Below are 15925 nucleotides of genomic sequence, written 5' to 3'. Positions count from 1 at the left end.
CATCGCTGTTTTTCAGGTCCTTAGTGCGCTGCTAGTTTTTGTGTTAGAAAATTGCAGAAATAATTAGTCATATTTTGTCGCCGCCCAGATACTATCATACCTTGAAATAATATCTTATCGTTTGCTAGAAATAATATATCACCGTTTCCGCTTACCGCATTAATTCCCTAATATAAACTCGGGCCTTGCACATAAGCAGTACAAAAACCGTATCCGGGCCCGCACGCTTGATGAATTTAGTGAGAACCAGATTGCTGTTAAAACTTTCTGACCTGCTAAATTGTTGCATAAATCAGGTTCGGTAAATCTACCTTTTTTTTCTCCTGTGCACTAAGCGCACATGGTGACATTGTTGCCGATTATCTTATCTGCTTAGTCGCTCACTTCCTGCTACATCTTTGAAGCGAGGTATTTATCCCTCTCCCCAGACCATGACGAAATTATGGATTAAAGAAAACAGGTAATCCCACCGGAATGTAATGAACGAGAATGCCTTTCGCAGCCATAATCTAAATTGCTTAATGTTTTGAAATTATTGCTGTTGCTAGCTTCATCAGCGAAATTGCTGTGCAGTAAATTATATTTCAAATGATTGCCTCTGCTAAATACACCTTACCCCTCTGATAACCAAGACAGGTCAGGGGAACATAACATCGGCGCAAATTAAACCGGCTGTGGTGCAGTAAAATTATGTGGCTTTCGATGACAAAAAAAAAATGAAAAAAGAAAAAGAAAGAAAAAAAGCGTACATGAAGAATGGAAAGCTTCATTCTTGCTTTTGTTTTTTTTTATTCTTCCTCGCTTTCCCGCATGCGGCTTTAGCTTCCACCGGTGCCGGTTTGCTTTGCCCGGCGAATGGGCGACAGACGCGTCTGCAATTAGGCCCCGCCCACCTTGGCCGACGTCTCGTCAACCGGAACATGAGGCCGTTAACTCGCGCAAAGGCGAAAAGACCAGTTTCGTGGCACTTTCCCCGGGTCCTGCACCCCCTCACACCACTGCCTCCCTCCAACCGCGTCACCCTACTTCCATCATCATCTCGCATCGCCTTCCGCCCCCCCCCCCCCCCCCCTCCCATCCTCTCCCCCTGTACGAGTTCTCTATATGTTCCGTGTCTTGCGCAGGCTGTGGTTAGGTAGCGAAATTAACCATTACTTCGACGTCCCAGCGCACATTCTGTCGCTGAAAATAGCACCAAGACACAACGACCCCCTTGTTTGTGGGTGCACAAGAAATGTGGTCGTGTAAATGCCAAGGGCAGTATTTCATTTCAGTATTTTATCTTGTTTTATTTTTGCTTTTTATTGAACGATTGGCTTAGGACGACGCGGACATGTACATCAAGAACGGGCAGTACGGATGGCAGCGCTTTGTTCAACCCATGGTTATAAGAATCAGTTTTATTCTTACTTATGCATCGAACTTGGACAAACGTTAAAAATATCGTGCATTCTGAGGAAAACTATTTAAAAAAAAAAACAATCTTATCACGAGTGTTCGGTTGAAGGAAGAGTAGGTATATGCAATCTTTAATGCGGAACGTTAACCACTGAACTGGTTAACAAATATTGTTGAGAAGACAATTGACTTCTCAACCTTATTCTGTTGTGCTTCGCTAAGATGTTGACATTGAAATATTGTCCGTGAGCCTGCGACACCTCTCGCACTGTTCATTTGTTATTTGAATGCGTATTCACGAGACGTTGGCATCTTTCTTTGGAGCAGGCTTTTTGTTATGCGATCAAGCAACATTAAATAAGGAGAAGACAACATAGGCTCAACGTGACCACGACTACGGAAGGAACAACGTCTCCCGCGCAACGCGCAAAATAAGACCTGCAATTCTCAACAGATTTCAATGACACTGTCCAGAGATCTAGTAATCAGGAAAGAAATGTTCCACATATGTCACACACACTCGCGCAGCAAAGGTGAAAGAGCATTCAACAACTGGTTGAGCACATTTATATTTAATACGTTTTTATTTAATACGTCAGCATTAGACGGGTCTGTGAAAGCGTAAATAGCGACCGCCGTCTGTCAATAGCCAGTGGCAGAAACCTGCCTATATAACGGGCTACGAGCGAACTCAGTACATTGCCTACACGAACTTACTATACTACCTCGGATATAACAAACCTCGTATACCACTCCCTATATAACGACCTTTCATCTGTTAACCTCGGATATAAGGAATCTCAGTATGCTTCACCAGGGTGGAAATTTGGGCAAGTCGGTATTGATCCATAACGTAAGAGTAGCGCAAAACCAGGACGACGGACACAAGGGGAGAGAACCAACTCGCGAGGTTCCTCGAAGCAGGGTACCCTAAAGATTTCGTGGGTACAGTCGCCGAAAACCTGCTGAAAAAGAAGCTCCGGAAAGAACCTAACACTACAGAAGAAACGAGAGGCAAGGTGGCTGTCATTCCTTACGTCCATTGTCTCGCGCACAATCTCAAGAAAATAGGGAAAAAGGCAAACGTTCGTGTGGTGTTTTCAGCTCCACAAAAGCTCAGTGTGTTATGCAAAAGGTCCGTGCCCTCCGCACATAGCTCCCAAAAGCAGCAGTGTACCATCCGCCACAGGAAAAGATTTGTTAAATGTACTGAGGGCATTGTGTACAACATTCCGCTCTCCTGTGGCAAGCAGTATATTGGGCAATCCGGTAGGTGCCTGAACGATAGGCTTCGAGAGCACAATAATAACATGAAGACTTATACCGGCAGCAATCTAGCTTTGCACTGCAAAGATTGCAAGTGCGTGCCTTTTTTGGACAAATGCTCAGTGGTTGCTAAGAGTAGAGATAAGCTAACTCGCGAAATTGTGGAAGCTGCACAGATTGCTGCCTTACAAGATAACTGCGTTAGTACTCCGTCCATTTCCTTGTCTAAACGAGAGCTGGCCTTCTTGGGTTCAAAACATCCGTGATCTCACATTTTTTATCGCATTTTTCGCACCTTTTTTTCGTTTTTTTTTTATCTTTTTTATTTTTTTTTATTTTTTTTTATCTGAGCCAGTTCAAAGCCGCGCGGACCCCACCCCGTGGTCGCGTACGCTACTGAGCGCACGCCGACCACGGCGGGCCGTGCTCTACGGGAACAAAGGAACGACACACTGGCTGACACAAACAAGGCATTTATTGCTATAACAACAATAACGCCAGCTAGCAACAAAATACACTGAGGAATCTAGGATGTCCGACTCACCAGCACGGCTACGAGCGAACGTCCGCCCACGGTAGGGCAAAGGGAAAACTTCGAGGTCGAGCGGGACGGGCTCGGCGGGAGTAAGTTCCAACCAAGAGGCGCCCGTCGACGAAGAGCGAAGCCGCGAGCGAAACGTCCGCTTGCTTCCCGGTGCCGAGGGAGAAGAGACCCCGTAGCTCCCCGCGAGCGCGCAGCAAAACGCCATCCGTGGCGCTGGTGTCGCTGCGACGCGAGCGCCCTCCCCTGTTAGTGGAAAGTCACCGAACCGAGAGGAGTGCTTTGCGGAGGAGCTAACCACAGGGAACTAGCGCGTTGAGGGAAAACGAACGCAGGGGACGAAAGCGTCCCCACATCCCCCCAACCTTAAATAGACCCACGCGCCTGCAAGTTACATGCTATGGAGGAGTCTCCTGGTCTTCATGCACTTGAGGCAGGTCGTGCAGCGGAGGTCACGCCGACAGAGTGCACGCAGTCTTCCGCGGTATTCCGAAGGCGGCGTGAAGGTCTCCGCTGGGACGACTCACATGGCCCGCGGACTAAGTGCCCGCAGGCCCGCGAAGAGGAGGGCCGGTTGACCACCGCAGGCCAAGATTCCGCAGTAGTCGCCAGGGCAACAGCAGCCAGAGGTGGCTGCTGTCTGGTCTCGCCACAGCTGCCCCGGATGGATGCGGCGAACAGGATACAGGCCGCTCCGTCGCAGCAGGCGGCAGCGAGACGATGTGCACAGGACAGCAAGCAGCAGTGGCTCCGCTGGATCTGAAAGATTGCCAAAACACACTCCGCATGCCTTTAACGTAGGTCACGGGAGGGGAAACGGCGTACACAAAGGCCTGGTGGCTCAATGCTCAACTCACTAGCAAAACGTGTCGGGCGGCTGTGCAACGCAAAGTTCGAGTGAACAAAGCCCTTTCTTGAGTTGAACGAGAATGCTCGGTTCATGCGAGGTTAAAAAAAACGGGTGGGCCAGCAAAGTGCGCCCCCTCTCAATACCACGGTCCGGTGGTCGTGTCACTTTTGACAAGGTGCAGGCGGCTATGAATAGCCTTAGGCCTCACTACCACTGTGAAGGTCGACGACCCCCAACAAAAGAAAGACCCGAAACGGGTTTCGTGCGCGCAGCCGCGAGGAGACATCAGCGTTGTGGGGTGGTCCTCCCCGCTCACTGCACAAAGCAGCTTGAGCGATCGGCGCCCACCGTATCGGACGGTGTCGGAACGCCCGGTGCCGAGCTGCAATACCAGCGAGCTCGTAACAGCACCCGTGGCCCCAGGCCACCCGGCTCCCTGAGCCGCGACTCCCAGAGTCGAAAAAGAGACAGCGAGAAAATATATACAGAAAACTCGGACCACCCACGCGGCTTCCGTACTCACTCGCTTCGGGCTCGGCAACTCCGCGGGCGCTAGGCCTCGCGCTCCCTCGATGCGGACCAAGTGGTTCTTGAAGAAACTCCAGGAAGAAAACTTCACAAAAAAAAACATGCTGAGCATGTCGAAAAGTTCAAACATGCTGCAGCGCAATACACCTCGCACTCAAGAAAGCATGCCGCAGGTCCTAGCGATCAAAATTCACTCTAGGCCTAGCACTTGTCAAGTCCGGACAAAGAGCGTTCCTCGAACCGAACAGACTGTCGTCCAATGTTCCAAGAGCAGGCCCCACGTTGGGCGCCAGATGTGGGGTTTAAATTGGGGGGAGATAAACACGTATTCCCCGTTTAACCGCGGCTGAGCCAGTTCAAAGCCGCGCGGACCCCACCCCGTGGTCGCGTACGCTACTGAGCGCACGCCGACCACGGCGGGCCGTGCTCTACGGGAACAAAGGAACGACACACTGGCTGACACAAACAAGGCATTTATTGCTATAACAACAATAACGCCAGCTAGCAACAAAATACACTGAGGAATCTAGGATGTCCGACTCACCAGCACGGCTACGAGCGAACGTCCGCCCACGGTAGGGCAAAGGGAAAACTTCGAGGTCGAGCGGGACGGGCTCGGCGGGAGTAAGTTCCAACCAAGAGGCGCCCGTCGACGAAGAGCGAAGCCGCGAGCGAAACGTCCGCTTGCTTCCCGGTGCCGAGGGAGAAGAGACCCCGTAGCTCCCCGCGAGCGCGCAGCAAAACGCCATCCGTGGCGCTGGTGTCGCTGCGACGCGAGCGCCCTCCCCTGTTAGTGGAAAGTCACCGAACCGAGAGGAGTGCTTTGCGGAGGAGCTAACCACAGGGAACTAGCGCGTTGAGGGAAAACGAACGCAGGGGACGAAAGCGTCCCCACAACCTTGGATATAACTAACGCAAATGTGCCACCTCGGATGTAACAAACTTTAGCGTCTGTGCCTCGAATGCAATGAACCTCAGATATAACGAATTTCAGTGTGTCAGCCTCGGATATAACGAATGTTTCGTTGCTAACGCATTCAAACGATCCACCGAGTATCGCCTAAGCGTTTTTTTTATTTCTTTTATTTTTTTTTTCGCTGAGCTGACTGCAGAACGGTACGCATTAGGGCATAACGAGCAAGGAACCTCACGTACCAAGCACTCCACGGAACTAACCGCATCGAGCCTCAAAATTCGCAGCCATCCGAGAACTGCACTACGTTTCTAAGGCGGTCCTGCAAGACAACTTCCCTATTCAGATCAACGAGAACCTACGAACAAGAAACACTTTAGCGCCGGCGGCGGGCTAGGACATATACGTACACACTCCAGAGATCCACAAATTTGCCAGACCGGAAACGGAGACCATGCAATTACATGCAGGCGTGCTCGTGCGGGTGCGTACTCTAACCTTCCCGTTCCCAAGACAACAGTACGACGTATACTACGAACACTCTACGCCGAGTGCATAATCTGTCATTACAGCCGGTCATTAGTCCGGCCGTCGCTCTGCGGAGGTCTTCATTGATTCGTGGCTTCCGCCAGGCAGCGCCAGCCGTTAACCCCCCCTCACATACCACCCTCTCCCTCTACGGTCATCGTTTAAAGCGAAGTGGTCTATCGCGTGCCGGGCTATAAGCACGGACGGCTTCACGGATAGACGTCAGCGTACAGATATAGCCAAGTGCATGCGTACATGTGTGGGATGACACGACCGATTAGCTGGGACTACTTCTGGGGCCGCAATCAGCATCCATTGGAGGGACTCCGCCCATCCGGCCGGCTGCGGAACTGAGGCTTATGCACTTCCCCGTGCTTTTTACTTCGCTTTTAACGCGGCACTGGAGGGAAATGCTCCTTCGCCATTGAAAAACACGACAAATGCGGGCTCTTCGCTCATGCATGGTTCAGTGTTCGCGTTGCAGCCATTTATGCATGCGAACGGTGATGGTTGTTCGCCTCTGACAGAGCAATGCTTGGTAGTTGTTTCGAGGCTCGATGAGTTCGTTTGCACAACAATAAATAAGACAACGTGACCAACAGAGAGAGATGTAGATGAGTGTCGATTGCAAGTAATCGTGCTGGTTAATAATACCCGCGTGTAATAATGATCTCAGCCACGCCGAGTCCGTAGAACTGCCCGAAGGATGACTTTTTTTTTCTGTCGTTGTTCTTTGTTAGTAACCGCGAACTGGTAACTGAGAAAAATCTTCGGTGCTGTATTGTTAACGCGGAGGGCAATGCAGGCATAATAAACTTGTACTTTGCTGGTACTACTGGCATTGCCATATATCTTCGGTGTGCTAAGAGCGGTGCTAAAGGCAAGAAGAAATCCTAGAGGAACCAAAAAACCGCCCTGTGTTATTCACGGTTGACCACGCACCTCAATCAGCTGCGTAAAATAAGTTGATCATCATCATCATCACCATGTAACTTTAGTCCTCTTATAACTCGTATCCAATAAAAAGTTTTTCGATTTTTCTTCCTCCAGTATAAGTCTGGGAAGTCAAGACTTATAATAAAGAGAGCTGCGACCCAGGGAATGGAGCGAGGGTCGGCGCAAGGTCGTCAGTTCGACTCTATCGATGTACTGAGGAAAAACGGAAAGGCTGTGGAGTAATGTGCAGGGCTATCGGTTATACTTATATGGGCACACAAGTGTTGACTTGAGAACGATCTTTTTAACTAGACAGCACGGCTTCTTCAACCTCAGACTTTTTTAATGTTTAGGCTACGCCCAAATGCATGCTGGTTTGTTCGGGTTTAACGTCCCAAAGCAACTCAGGCTATGAGGGACGCCGTAGCGACGGGCTCTGGGAATTTAGACCACCTGGGGTTCTTTAACGTGCACTGACATCGCACAGCACACGGGCCTCTAGAATTTCGCCTACATCGAAATTCGGCCACCGCGGCCGGGATCGAACCTGCGTCTTTCGGGTCAGCAGCCGAGCACCGTAATCACTGAGCCACCGCGGCGGGTCACAGATGCATGCGTAATGTGGACAGAACTTCGGCAATATCGCGTTCAGTTAACTGCGTTAAGATGAAATCTTCGTCGCCGTTCGATTAACGGAAAAAAGTTGTGAGCGTTGAATCAACAATGTTAACCAATCAAATAAAGAACATAATTAGTGAGCGCAATTACTTGAGAGATTTTTAATTGTACAGGCTTAATTTTTAATGTAGCAAGGAAGTAATGAACGATATAAACACCCCGTCAAACTCTTGGCTGCGTCGAGGGCTACGGTAAAGTTTCCCTCACTGGGGTCAATGGAAGAGGAGTTCTGATATGGACTAAAAATGATTACGATAAACCATCAACAGCAAAACACATGCCTCACATCAGTAGTTCTAACAAAACTGAGTTCTTCATTAACCGTTCGGGAGAGCCCGGAAAAACATGGTACCAAATTTGGTGCACAACCAAAATTCGCATCTTCAGTGGATAGAAAAATAAAGTAACGGATCCAGCAATATTTGATGCCCAAAAGGTCACCGCATTGTTAACTTCCCGAGAGTTTGTTGTTCACACCAGAGTTATTTATTTTTTACCAGCGATGAAATTCTGGTTCAGATTCCGAAGCTTTCCATGTCCACCCTTACAAAATTTTTTAGACTATTTATACACTTCTGTCTATAAAGTCTATAGACTCTCTATAGTCAAATCCTAAGGAGAGTCTATAGGCAATACAAATGCTATAGACAGTCTATAGACAATCTTTACGGCCATGCACTTATAGTAGACTTTTGTCTATGGACAGTGTATAGACAGTCTATAGACAGTGTACTAACTGTCTGTAGACCATTTTTATAAGGGCAGTTTCAAGAAGCCGCAACGGAATAAGGATTCGTTTCGGAGTTCCACAGTCATATAACGGTAACTCCTTGCCATCTTTCAGCACCCTTTCCTCTTGACGTCATTTAACTAGATCGGGTGACGAGACCGTCTGTTGCTTTCCCAGCTTTTAGCCAGCGAGCGCGCAAAATTGCGAACGGTAAGTTTAGAAAATGGCATGTATACAGCTTATCACTGAGTTCGAGATGATACGTCTTCATCTGAGCAAACTACAGGAGAGACAGGACACAAGATTAGTCTTGAAGGAAAACGGTCCAAGAGTCCTGTTTCATATACACGTGTGCTGATTCTCGAAAAACAAGCACAGAAAAGACGGTTGGATGTTTGAAGCCGAAGCTTCTCCGAGAGTATTGAATGGGATGATAAGCATGCCAGCAGCGCATTTTGGGGGAAAGCGAGACTGCGCAGTAGTTAACGAGCTCATATGCGAAGCGGTAAGTGTTTTGAGCTTGAAACTCTCGGGCTTCATATATCGAAATATTACCTGCCGTCTGCAAGAGCGCGGCGGGACTGGCTGATGACGGAAGGAGTGGTTCAATGGTAAAGATTTGCCCATATCAAAGTAATAACCGTCGTCTGCGAGAGCGCGACGTGATTGGCTGCCGCCGCCGCCCAAAAGCAGACGGCGACGACTGCGGGCTTCCGGTGCCGCGGGTGCCGTCGTCTGCTTCTCAGCCTGCTGCTGCTTCTTCTGCTAGATGAGCATGCCCCCCCTCCCCTCCTGTTGCTCGTTGAGTAAACACGCCGTGTCGCCTACGCGCCCCACGCTGGCTTCAACATGAATCACTGTCTTCCGGTCACTGCATTTCTCCAGCAGGTTTTCTTTCCACCCGACTTCCTGTTTCTGAGCTGAAGAAAAACAAAAAAAAAAGAAAGAAAAGGAAATGGGAATCGAATGTTGACCGCATCCTGTGCCACTTGCGTCATAGCTTCGTTCATTAATTGCCGGAGTTGCCCTGCGAAGAAGCTGGGTGGTGGGGAGAGGGACGCATATATATATCCGCTTCAGATCTGAGCAAAGATTAGGACCGTCAGCTTTAATGCAAATATTTTCATAAATCTTGGTGTTCCCAAGAATGTACAAAAAATTAGCAGTCGTATGGGTTCCACCTGATGCCCATTATTCGTGATGCAAACATGCTACAATATACGGCAAATGTTTTATAAAAGAGTGTTTAGTTCAATCAAAATGACAGTTTATGATAAAGAGCAAGAATCATGTATACCATTGGGCCTCTGGGAGGACATAGACAAAGCAAACAACCTGAAAGGCTCGAACACAAATCTTTGTAAAGAGGGGCTATATGTGACGGCACATTCTAATGACGGCTTCTAATGGTACTTAAGCTACCAAACTGATCCGTTTTTTTCTTTTAAGGCTGCAATAGACAGATGCACATAATTATTTACGCGAGGCCTGATGATAAGGCAAGATCCTGCTTTGTGAAAACTATCAGTGAATTCGTGCTCGTAGGGTATGCAGGCGCTTGCGGCACTGGTTATCTCCGTTTAGAAGATACAAGCAGTTGGCTTTCAAGGACACGGCGAGCTGGGCCTCACTGATAAGAAAATAGATTAAGTGACTAAGAACCACATAGGTCGTTCAAATGTGCAGAAATAAGTGCGTCAACACTGTACACATATGGTTAGGCTGCATCTACGACCAGTTGGGCCTGAACATTTGTGAGTTTGGTATTTAGGTCTAACCTGATAAGTAATCGACGGCTCACAGTGTTATCTCTGACAAACTTGTATTTAACGTGTCGTATCGCGAACGGGCAAATAGCTGAAATGGGGAAGTTTGTGCCCATTTAATATAGATAAACATTCGCTCTAACCATGACTGCTACTATAAACAAGCCTAAGTCAAGGCCATCAAATATCAAAGCAAGCTTGCCACCAAGTTCGCTACCCAAACCGGACTTCTTAGTTCAAAGTTTTCGCGTTGGAGATCCTTGATTTTCTTTGTATGTATGTTTCTTTTTAATACAGTACAGTTTCCCGTCTCAAGACTTCAACGTGGAAAAGCCGCCAGGTTTTACAACGTCATCAGTCATCTAAATGCTCTGTAATATTTACTACTTCGGCCTCTTTTTTTCTAAGAAACTTATAAAACGACAGTTCAGTTTCATTATTTTTTTCTCGGAGAAGCTCCTCTTCCTCGCCTTCTGTTTGCCTTTACAAGTTATGAACACATTTTTGTTGTTTGAGACTGTACCTCGACTATGCGAGGTGCCACAAGGGGTTCATTTACCTGGGCGCAAAAATATAAAATGTATGGGCTGCCTTTTTTTTTTTTTCGTTTAGCTCTCATCTATGTCTTCTACCTTCCGGTCTCAGAAACCCAACCCTCAACTTCCGATCTCATACTGCGGAAAAAAAAAAGGACACAAAATCCTTCCTCTCTCTAGATATATGTACATTTAAAAAAAGGTCTTTTGTTGCAGCAAAGCAGCGCCGCTCACATCTGAATTTCGAACTCGTAGAAAGTCGATTCAGACTTTTTTTTTCTCTTTTCATTTCGCAACTGAATAGCTCCCGCCATATATTCGCTCCGACTTCCGATGAGACGCATTCTGAATTCCGCAATCCCGCCGATACACTCTCTGCCCTGATTTCAATTTGCCTCATCACATTTCAAAACAGGCCTGAAAAGAGCACGAGTACGGATTCATCCCGTGTACATTCGGCGCACACGTAACACACGTGCATTTCTTGTGACGTAAGCCCCGAGCACGCGTGTCGAAAAAAAGAAATAGACGCAGGAAAAAAAAGCCTACGCAACAAAATTCCGCAAATAGGAACTCGGACTCCATAAAACGCATCATCCAGATCGAGCGAAAAAACACGTGGTTCCTCTGCGCACTAGCGAAAAAATAAAAAATAAAAGAGAAACGGCTCTTCGACTTGGCTGCTCGAAATCGATCCAAGCAGCCATCTTTTTTCTACCTCCCCCGCCGGATAAACAGAAGGAACGAGATAGAAACACGTTCTACAGACCAACGAAAACGAAAGATGTGAATCTGGGGATAAGAAGAAAGAGATAGAGCTATACGACACCGGGAAATGCATAAGGCCAAAAATGAAGAAATTATAACGAGGAAGGAAGAGGATAGTCGGAGGAAGCGTAGAAAAGAGAGAGAGAGAGAGAAGAAAAACAAAGAAGGAGGAGGAGGAGAAAGATGAAGGGGGAAGGGAAACGGCTCCGCTCGTCTGCGAGCGACAGACAGAGGCCGGCCGTGACCTCGAAAAAATCCGCCGGCGGGAGACGGCAGCTCCACTGCGCATGCGTCGATTCGAACACAGTATCCTCCTCCTCCTCTTCATCCTTTCCTCTCGCCTCCTCGCTCTTTTCCTCCCTCAATTTTTTTTTCCTCTTCACTCTGTTCGGCGGTCCTGGTTGGCTTCTCTCACCTCGGGCTTGCCTCTCGAAAGCTATGGATTGACGAAACGCATTGCAAAAGCGCGCAAAAGCCGAAAATGCACCCGTTTGGTACGTGTTTACTATTTGGCAGGGATGAGACGTGGGTAGCTCGTAACGAAGGGTTTGGATTTTTGGTTTATTGGGGTTTAACGTCCCAAAGCAACTCAGGCTATGAGGGGCGCCGTAGTGGAGGGCTCCGGAAATTTCGACCACCTGGGGTTCTTTAACGTGCACTGATATCGCACAGTACACGGGCCTCTAGAATTTCGCCTCCATCGAAATTCGGCGGCCGTGATCGAACCCGCGTCTTTCGGGCCAGCAGCCGAGCGCCGTAACCACTGAGCCACCGTGGCAGGAAAACATACTTGCGACATACGCGAGCCGCGGTCGTTATTGTTCTCGTTTCTTCGTAAAGGGTCTTACTTTTAAACAGCGTGGGTACGTGCAGCTGTTTACATCCTATACTCGAGCAATAATGCTTGACAGAGCGTTCTCCATTGATTTCTCGCCGTTTTCGCGCTGCGTTTGCATTCTGCATCCGATTTTCGTACGGGGCTTGTAAGAATATGAGGATACTTTAGCCAGTGGATCTGTGTGGGGTCTGACACAAATCCGAACAGGTTTGCCGAGTGCTCTTAGCAATATATGGTCGGCACTGTGACGCGAGCAATACGTCCGTTTCTGTATCCGTTTTCTGGCCGTCAACTTGGGTGGCTGGCACAGGGGCTGGTTATAATAACCCGATGGTTACAGCCATCTGCCTCTAGGGTTTTTTTTTTCTGCGAAGTCGCCGTTAGGTGGATTAGTCTGATTACACCCACGGTACCATACAGCGCTCGCCTGCGCTAAAACTGGAAGTGTGCCTTGGACAAGGCAGGAATGCTGTCACCAACGGAGATCTGTATGCCTATGGCGAACTCTGTAATCTCAACTCGAAAGTCAAAACTTCAGTACTTTCATCGGATCATGCGATTTACATCTGACGCATATGTCAGAGTGTTTTTCAAACTCATCGTTTGAAGTAACGACTCCAAATTTTAGCGCCCGGAACGCAGATCTGACCTTGGGTTCTAACCGCTGGATCCTTGACGAGTGCGACATTTTCGCCAGAATTTTAACAATCTTGTCCCAGCCAAACCCCGCGATGTTGAGGTTTACCTCTGCGGAGGTCTTCGATTTAAGATAGGCTACCCGTGAGGAACCTTAAGGTTAGGTGAAAATTAATAAAGAAAACTGCAGGAATGGCGGAATCAAAGATGCGTTAATGAAAGTTGGCAGAAATAATGGAGAAAGCAGTATTTCCAACAAACACCTAAACATTGCAAAAAATATGTTCAGTTCATTTATATACGTAATTCTTATTTGTTACGCATTAATTTGAACCTATTTATCTTTAATTCTCTACCTCCCATCGGAAGTTACTTAATTCATACAGAAAAAAAACGTTAAAAAGTGTATGTTTTATGCGCTTATATTGATATAACATATATGTGTACCTATCAGCACGGCTAATATTTGTGCTGTGTTACGAGGCAGTCTAGAGAAAAAGGTACACATGTGAAAAAAAAATGGAATTAAAAATTGTAAACAATTTTTTCCTCAAATTTCATGGTTTAATAAACTAAAACTTTTGTGCGTCATTGGGCCAAGTTTCACTAACACAGCTTTGATTATGGCATTGGTACTAAATACTTGAAATTACTACTTCGAAAGTATCTCCCTACTCTTATACGTGCCGAATATTCATTGCATGCTCGAAGGACTAACTTGTTGTGCCTGTCATGGGGAATATTTTACGTACCGTCCCTTAATAGTTAATTCATTAAGAATAAATGACCAAGGAACATACCAGAGAACACAATGTCACTGGCTTGTCTGACGTGCTCGGATAGAATAGAGGCCGTCGGAACGATGGCCTACATTTACAGACTGTCATGTCAACGAGGAAAAAAAAAACAAAGACGTTTGTCAGGGAGGCTGTAGAGGGAAGCGTACATTTTTGGACACCATATGCGTCGTCGATAGAAAGTAGTGTTAGGCTGTCATGTTTTGTCTAGACTACTCGCATGAGAGGCTGCTTTGGGCAATTCGATGATCGCGGCTTTTGAAACTGACGACAAATGTCGGTAAAAAAAAAAAAAAAGAAAGCGCACTTCCGACACCGGGAATCGAACCCGGGCCTCCTGGGTGAGAGCCAGGTATCCTAGCCACTAGACCATGCCGGAGACGGAAATGAAACGAAGTTACGAGCTACAAATACCAGAAGGGAATAATTTTTTAAGGGGTCATTTTCATTGTTTGCTTATGTAGGACCCGTGATTAGATAAAGATTGATGACGGAAGGATTTTCCGAGAGTCACAGTTTAACGTAGATGAAAACTGAAATAACCACGATAGGGCTTCTTGCAGACTTTAGCGTAATGAATAAGCCTGTTAATGGCACTCAGTGAATTTTGAAATGACAAGGATGGTCAATTTTAATGGCCCAAGGGAATCTACATACAGACTGTAACGGATCAGTAGGCTTTTGCCGATCCCAAGAAGGCGTTTGCGACGACCGCCGGCACCCGGCGTATTGTGTGAGACCTAAATGGGGACGGAGACAGATGTAACGCATCTTCGGCTATGCCGAGTAGGGGCCTCCCCTAAATGTTAGCCAGTTCCATGTTGTTGTTGTGCTCACTGCTCAACTTGTATATATATATGTAAACTATTGTATATAAAGCTCCAGTATATATCCCCTGAAAGTTTCTCAGTTGTTGCCGAGTATCGTCTCCTATAGACCTTCAGCCTTCAAGTCATTATAACAAGCCGTCTCCGACGGGGCACCCCTGGTGCAAAGGAAGAAAGAAGAGGAAAAGAACCTATTCGCTTTTGCTATCAGAAGAAAGCGAAACTTTACTCAGACAAAGAGCGCCTTAGTACAAGATATTTTCATCTACTCAAGGTGAAGCTGAATACCCATTTCCCAAGCATTTCACCCTAAAATAAGCCGAACTCCAGGCCAGGGCAAAGGTTGTGCCCATTGTATCACTGGTGGGTACCCAGCGTCACCGGGGAACCAACCCTGCACCTATGCGATGCGGATGCTCAAACCATTACCTCAAACCAGCCATGCTCAAACCAGCCATGCTCAAACCAGCCACCTCTAACGTCTACCTTTTGTAACACATACCGCACTGATATCAGATATCAACCTAGCCCCGAAAACCTTAACCAAAAATTTTGGTTTCTATATTTTGTAGCACTAGCTATATGAGATAAGGATTGGTGAATTTACGTCGTCGAATTAGTTGTAGTAGTATGCTGTTCGAATAACAGTATAACAATGGGGTTCCAGTTATGCTACCAATCCTCATAATACAACATTTTGGGCGAGTTGGTTACCTACATCCATTATTACAGCGCAAAGACGGCACAGAACAAGAAGGGGACACAACAGCGCTGACTGTCAACTAAATTTTATTCGAGACCAGTAGAGTTTTTATAACACCTGGCGATCAGAACAGGAAAACAAACATACAAGAATAGCTGTAGGCACGCGCAAGGGTACAGTACGAGTGCATAAGCGCACCATCAGTGGCATTGTCCCAGAAAGAGATGAAGTATCTAGAATGTGCAATCTGACACGTGCCGGACAACCGTCGTTACTGTACCCTTGCGCGTGCCTACAGCTATTCTTGTATGTTTGTTTTCCTGTTCTGATCGCCAGGTGTTATAAAAACCCTACTGGTCTCGAATAAAACTTAGTTGACAGTCAGCGCTGTTGTGTCCCCTTCTTGTTCTGTGCCGTCTTTGCGCTGTAATAATGGATGTCAATCCTCATAGTGATAGTGGTAGCAGTAGCAGCAGTAGTAGTAGTAGTATTAGCCGTAGCATGAATCTCAGTGATTTTACTACTCATGAATCATATAGCTGTGTCGTGATGTTGTACATCTGTGTGGCAGCGAAGTGAAGGATTGCTTCATTGGACAGTGGACATCTGATTATCGATAACAAAACGCTGCCTGTGGGTTCGACACATGGAGGCCGCTGGAAGTCAGCTCTTATCAACAGACAGCA

General features: G+C 47.2%; 1 long non-coding RNA gene and 1 other non-coding gene across 2 annotated transcripts in view; one reads left to right on the top strand and one right to left on the bottom strand.

Moving 5' to 3' along the window:
• The window catches only part of LOC149335420 (uncharacterized), a 268956-nt gene that overhangs the window by 211324 nt on the left and 41707 nt on the right, over positions 1-15925 (top strand). The window lies entirely within an intron of this gene.
• On the bottom strand, positions 14017-14088 carry TRNAE-CUC (transfer RNA glutamic acid (anticodon CUC)). The gene has a single exon. It is a non-coding gene; the product is annotated as a tRNA-Glu (tRNA).

Source organism: Amblyomma mixtum, chromosome 7, assembly GCF_055824585.1.
Source record: "Amblyomma mixtum isolate Tamu chromosome 7, ASM5582458v1, whole genome shotgun sequence".
NCBI lineage: Eukaryota > Metazoa > Arthropoda > Arachnida > Ixodida > Ixodidae > Amblyomma > Amblyomma mixtum.
Note: the sequence above shows the minus strand (reverse complement) of the source record. Positions and strands in the feature narration are given on the sequence as shown.